This window comes from Frankliniella occidentalis, unplaced genomic scaffold (assembly GCF_000697945.3).
Source record: "Frankliniella occidentalis isolate FOCC.00 unplaced genomic scaffold, Focc_3.1 Scaffold52, whole genome shotgun sequence".
NCBI classification, from domain to species: Eukaryota; Metazoa; Arthropoda; class Insecta; order Thysanoptera; family Thripidae; genus Frankliniella; species Frankliniella occidentalis.
Window position 1 is genome coordinate 551,186 of NW_026267182.1, and position 6,705 is coordinate 557,890.

General features: G+C 50.6%; 1 protein-coding gene across 1 annotated transcript in view; it reads left to right on the top strand.

The window, feature by feature from the left end:
* The window catches only part of LOC113205232 (gastrula zinc finger protein XlCGF57.1-like), a 34,876-nt gene extending 28,180 nt beyond the window's left edge, over window positions 1-6,696 (top strand). Inside the window, exons 2-3 of the transcript XR_008011143.1 lie at window positions 3,990-4,061; window positions 6,231-6,696. The gene's annotated coding sequence lies outside the window, so the exon portion shown is untranslated. The remainder of the gene's footprint in view (window positions 1-3,989; window positions 4,062-6,230) is intronic.
* The last annotated feature ends 9 nt before the right edge of the window (window positions 6,697-6,705 follow it).

Consider the following 6,705-nt stretch of genomic DNA (forward strand, 5'->3'; position numbering starts at 1 on the left):
TCTCTCTCTCTCTCTCTCTCTCTCTCTCTCTCTCTCTCTCTCTCTCCCGTTGATTAGAGACGCGGGAGAGGCGGCGGCGGCGGCAGCGGCGGCAGCCTCGTGTCAAGGGGCGCCGCGACGCTCTCCCGCACACATTCTTGCCGTTTCCATCGCATTCCGGACCTGACGCCTCCACGAAAACAATAAATCTATGCGATGCTCCCCGCCGTCTGCCTTATCGCCAAAAGCTTGTCTCCGCTGCGACTGCCCCCCCAAAGGTTTCATCCGACCGCCGACTGCCTCGCGGTCAATGCAGACATTGCACCTCCTGCTTGGCGACGGCCAGGTCCTCCGCCCCCCGCCTCGCTGTCTTTCTCTTTCTCTCTCACACACGTGCAAGAGGCGCCTTCATTTTGATCGAGCCACAGCCACACCCCCGCATTAGCATTGTGTGTGTGTGTGTGTGTGTGTGTGTGCTGGAGAGAGAAACAGAGTTAGGAAATGAGTGTTTTTGCAGCGGCGCCGCACCCTCTTCCCTCTTTCCCGAGCCGAGGGATTGCTCGCTCGTCCTCCTCTCTGGCCCTTGCCGCCGCTGCTGCTGCGTGTCCTGTCCCCGCTTGCCGTGCCCGATATGTCCCGCATTGGCAACCATCAAAAGTGGTTTAGCGCGAGTCGGCTTTGGACAAACCAACTTACGTCTTCGCGCTTGTCCCCGTCCCCGCACTATCATGAGTCGAATCCTGTACTGACAAATTACTGAATGGTCAACGTAATCCGGTACCGATCAAAATTCCTACATGGTTACATGGCTACAAATCCGAAGCTTAAACAGATTGACATGTAACAACTTTTCATGCTTCATCCCGCGTTTTGAAGCAGCTTGGCAGAACCACTATCTCCATAATCATCTCTCTCTCTCTCTCTCTCTCTCTCTCTCTCTCTCTCTCTCAGGCGTTATCCGCCCGCCCCGGCCCCGCCCCTTCCTCACGCCCGGGCCCCCCGGTTGCCGCTGTCTGGCCGCGGGGCGAGTCGGAGCTGGGAGTGCATTGCATACTGCCAGGCGACGACTGCATTATTGGGGATGACATGCATTCATCATTGTTGCACCTGCAGTTGCAATTATCGCGCAGCAACAACAATGCCGCACGTTTGCATGCCCCCTCCTCACTACCCCTCCTTCCCTGTCCTCTCTCTTCTCTCTCTCTCCCTCTCGCTGGCAATTAGACCGATAGCATCCTGCTGCATATGCAGAGTGTTGGCGCACCGAGTGGCCTGCTGTGACTGGTGATGCATTTCACCTCACCATGCGACCCCCCCCCCTCTCCCCCCGCCTGCGCACCGGCCCGTCTGGTGAAATGGCCTCGTGCGAACAAAGCGTTCCGTACACGTTTTGTTTATGCTGATGCCATGCATACTACTATACACTATACACAACTTACTTGCAGAGTACACACTCAGTACTTGCGCGACAGCGGACTGAAAGCGCGTTATTCTGTTGTTAAACTCGAGGATCTTTTCACCACTCTAATTTTCACGAAGTCGTTTTCTTGCAGCGTGCTTGGACGCTTTGTGCCGCATCGCTCGGAAATCCGTCTGTAATATGAATAGTGTCGCTGGGGTGTCGAGTTTTGCTCGGCCGAGTGACGCGCCGCCGCCGCCACCGTCTTACGCAGCCAGGTGCTAATGTAAAAGTCATCTCTGGGGTCACACCGCACCTAGCGGCCCCATGCAGATGTGTCCCGCAGAGAGGAATTGTGTACGTGTGTTGCGTGTCCCGAATGATTTGTTTAGGGTTCCAAAGTGTAGAAAAGATCCGTTACACATGACTTACCGTATAGACTTACCGTCATATAATATGAATAGATTTTTTCCGTGTGGGAAACCGTCTTTTCCGTTACTTTTCTCGAAATAATTCAAAACCCACGATGCTTTCCTTTTATTCCCCATACTTTTATCCAGTCGTTTTTTTTTCGGCCTTTGTAATCCCTAGATTTTAAGCTAAGCAGCCAGAGGTCTTCACTGGAGTGCTGCTTGTGGCCGAGCGCGGGAGCGGCGCGCAGAAGCCCAGCAGCAGCCGGAGCAAGCCCCGGCCGCTCGCACGCCAAGCTCGGCGGCGGCAGATATCCACGCAACAGACACTTAACGACCAAAAAACGCGCCGGCCACGGTGGGACAGACGGAGCGGGGAGCCGGGGGCACCCGGCGCGAGGCTAGTGGGCGGAGGAGGAGGAGTAGGAGGGAGGCATAAGCGTAGCTAAGGTCCGACCGTAAAAGAGAAATGGGCGAGCGGCCGGTCGGGAGCGCCCTCTGGGGCACGCTGGGCGTTCCCTCTGCCCCCCTCCCCGCCGAGGGGTCGCGCCCCGTGAGGAAGAACAGCTACCGGGGTACGTGTTGCGCCGTCTCTCCCGCCCGGCGCTCCGTGCGGCCGTTTCGGTCAGCGCGGGCTTTCCTTTGCGACCGTCAAAAAGTTATTTCGAACTCTACTGACGGCAATCACTGACGAGGTGATCGCTACGGTCCACCTTATCGGAATTCAAAGCGCCCCGGGGATGCCCCCGGCCTGCGCCCGCCTTCCTTCGAGCGTGTACTAATTTTATTCATGTCGTATACGCTCACACATGCACACAGACTTTGATTTACAAATGACTTGCTTTCAATTTTTTTCCGTCGTTGCGTCGTCGTTGTCGGGTTGTCGTAGTAGTTCGGGACGGATGGATGGGTCGGAAATATTATCCGTGCACGCGTCTGTCTGTCTCGCTCCGTCTCGGCGCGAAAGTGAAGGACACACGAGCCCCAAATAATCTAATTAGCACATAATTACGCGCTTTGACTAACGTAATTTCCCTTGCGCCCGTAATTGCAGAGTACGGAATGGGTATTTTCACGGCGGGCTGATAATCCTATAGGCCCCTCCGCGCCCCGCCTTGTACGCTCATAAACGTGTACGCTCGTATAATACATACGCATTTTTTCCCTGCCCTTCTCCGCTTTAGAAAAGTTATTAACGAAAGTCGTGAACGCCGAAGAGAGGAAATTCCTTCGCCGCGTGGATGATGGACTCTTGTCTTTTCCCTTTACACAGTAGCAGCAGCCGTAAACTCCCTAAATGCAGCTTTCACAGCAATTTTCATGACGTTCTTCCTCCGTTTTTTCCGCCCTTTTTGCGTTTTCAACCTACAGGAAAAATAGTGTTTGTTTCCGTGTGTGAAATTAAATGGCGCTGCCCCTGGTAGGAAGTGGCTTAATCTTTTCTCTGGTCTTCGGCTGCAATCGACTGCAGAACGCATGGCGGCTCAACTGAGCTGGTCTGGTGTTGTGATAACCGTATCAACTGTAGCTGACCGCCATAGTGCACCCATGCCAACTCATGCACAATCTCTTTGTCCTTTTCAAATGTTTTCTGATTTTAATTAAGTTTTCTAATACAAGAAAAAATGTTCCCTCAGCTTTAAATTTTTGTGATAATGCCCCTCTCTTAAAGTGTCAGTTTTACGGGGAAATTTTCCATGAGAAATGGTAACAATTTCAAATTTTGGATTTTCAAAATTATTTTAACTTACATCATATATCCACGAGCGGGAATAGTATGCCGTAAATTTGCGATTCCGATCGATATGTTTTGTAAATTGCTGTAAATTATCGTACCCTGGTTACAAAAAAATGTAGTAAATTCACAAAGATATTTTTCACATGAACTGTGTTTAGTTCTCTGCGTGATCCCCGCGGCGATTTGTCGCGTCGCGGCCGCAAATGAGCAGTAATTAATTCGCTTCACGTGGCGCGTGCGACGTGCGACGTTGCACCGTTCGAAAATCCCGTTTAGCCGCTCAGGCGACTTTGTAGCTTTTTATTTGTTTTACTTAGTCAGAAGCCTTTTCAATATATTTTTTTTCAATTTATTGATTATTATTTTTTTTTGTATTTTTTATTTCTTTTCTTTTGAAAACTGAAAAAGGTTAAACCTGTAGCGCCTGTGACTTACTAAAGTTGAACGCCTTTACTGTTTGCAGTGGACGCTGACGGCGACGCCGCTGACGCCCGGCTGGCCTGCTTCGGAGCTTCGACGCTGCGTTCTGGAAGAGGTTGGTATACTCTGTAACAGCTTTGGCCGGCCGCCGCCATCACCATGCTGTCAGCCTCTGTACAGGCCCGTACGGGCTCTCTGCGGCGGTGTCGCGCTGCTTCCAGGAACTAGTTATCGGTTCGTCGTGATGCCCCCTTACGGGTCTGGAAAATGAGGGGGGGGGGGGGGGGGGGGAGACGCCACCCTGATGGGCCACTATAGCTTTTCAGGTGCCATACAGCTGTTTTAATGAGAGCCACCACGTCTCAATCAAACTTGGATCAAAGATAATGTTTGCTGTCATGGCTATTTATATTTAGAAATTACTATGGCAAATCAGTAGGTTTCATTTTGCTTATGTCGGCTCCACCCAAATTTGGTTGCGTCTTCTCTACATTATGCAGTCTTGATCGCAACTCGTCTACCGGTATTGGAGGCTGGCGCGTGCGGCCTTCAAATAACAACTAACTTGCTTCATTGACACTACTGCAACACGCGCACACACACACTCGCATGCGTGCGATCCGTGCGAATGCCGCAATGGCTGATCCAGTCTCTCCATTGTGGCGATGAGTTTTAGTTAAGAGTAGATGACAAACGCTTGCGTTGAGAAAGATTCGCGTCGAGCCGGTCTGACCGGTTGCCTACTTCACCGGCGGAGGGACCGTCGTGAGAAGGAAGCGAATTTTTCTCCTGTTGTATCCTCTTTGCTGCGTATCTCTTTCAATGAAGTTTGGGCGGGGACGGGGGCTAGGGGCTCCAGTCTAAACGCCAAGGTCGCTTTTGGCTGTCAAAATTTTGCCACTGCCTGCCGCCTGCCAAATATTTGCATTCTTTTCGAGATTGCTTAGTAATGGCCTCATTTTGGATTCTATTAAATGCCAAAATTTGGCCCCCTTTTGCGAAAGATTTCTAAAATCTTACATTCCTTTGCACTACGTTCTCAAAATCATTTTATTTATGGCACCCCAGCACCTGCTGCTGCGATGGCGGCGGTGTAATCCAGAGGCGCGCATCCTGAATGAGTCGAGAGGGGCATTGTAGTATGAGGTTCCGTCGTCTCTGACGCGGCGCGGCGTGGCGCCTCGCGGTGACGACATCCCAAAACGACCACGAGGCGGGTAGGGCATATGACACTTGTTTCCATACGGAACCGAACCAACCGCACCACACACTGGCGCTGTTCACGCAAGATCAAATCTGAGCCGTGTGTGTGTGTGTGTGTGTGTGTGTGTGTGTGTGTGTAAGCGCTCGCGCTGCGCATGGTGAGCGTAAAGACGAAAGAGAAAAAAACTCCCTGCGGGGGAAAAGTGAGGGGAGGGAAGGAGGCAAACTGAAATGTAAAGCAGCTGTGTGCCTCAGGACGAGTATTTATTCTTTTTGTGTCGGCTTATGACATGTGACGACACTGGTGCGGCCATGGGCGGGCCCGCCGAGCGCCCCACGAGATGAGCGGGCCGCGTATGGGCGCCAAGTGTTCGCACAATTATAAAGAGGGGGGGGGGGGGCACCGAGAAACAGGTGGGTCTGAACACAGACGCTGGGACGACGGTGTACGAGAAACAAACAGCTCTGTTGATCTTATAAAATCCACTTTACTTTAGTTCAAACGTAGTAGCAAGTCTCAATAAGATTAAGTGCGTCTTTCCCAAACGCCGTGTTTCTCAGAGCACTCCTATATTGTCAAGGGAAATACACAGCCATGATAGTAAACATCTTCACAGCGCTGAAATTTAGCCACCCTGTTAAATATTTCCTTGCTTCAAGTATATTTGTCACTTCACTTGTAACAATGCAAAAATATTATTAAAGTACTTAAGTAAGAATTTGACAAAGTTTTGTTTTATGGCGGTTTACTCTAAAAATCCATCAGTGAGCTTATCATACTGTAGTGTGCTTACTGGCTAATTAGATAACATTTTGATAAGCACACTACAACCTGGGCAATTTCATGAAAAAGGGTAAAAACTGTCCGTCAGTATGACGGCATTTATAAGTGACTGAAAAGTGCTACGTGCTGATGAAGGACAAGACTAGACGCACCTTTGCAAGACGCTTCTAGGGACCCTCAGTGGCTCACAAATGCCGTCACTGACGGACACCCCTTTCTGGAAGCCCACCTATTGAGTTTTTAGTTTAGGTCTGTGTCGGTGCATCCCTTTAAGTGTAACTATTTTCTTTCCCACAGAACAGCGACAGCCACCCCAATCAACTCCACCATGCCACTTCAATGTCCGGTTTGTAACAAGAACGTTCGAAACCAAAGCACGTGCACTGTGCATATGCGAACGCACACGGAGAAAGCGCCTTTTGAGTGCACTCAGTGCGCCAAGAAATTTTCTACGTCTGGAAGCTTACGTGTACACATGCGAATTCACACAGGAGATAAGCCTTTAGAGTGCACACTGTGCTACAAGAAATTTTCGAGGTCTGACCACTTACGTGAACATTTGCGAGTTCACACAGGAGATAAGCCTTTTGAGTGCACAGTGTGCCACAAGAAATTTTCTGAGTCTGGACACCTAAGTCGACATTTGCGAGTTCACACGGGAGATAAGCCTTTTGAGTGCACACTGTGCGACAAGAAATTTTCGACGTCTGGACACTTACGTGCACATTTGCGAGTTCACACAGGAGATAAGCCTTTTGAGTGCACAGTGTGC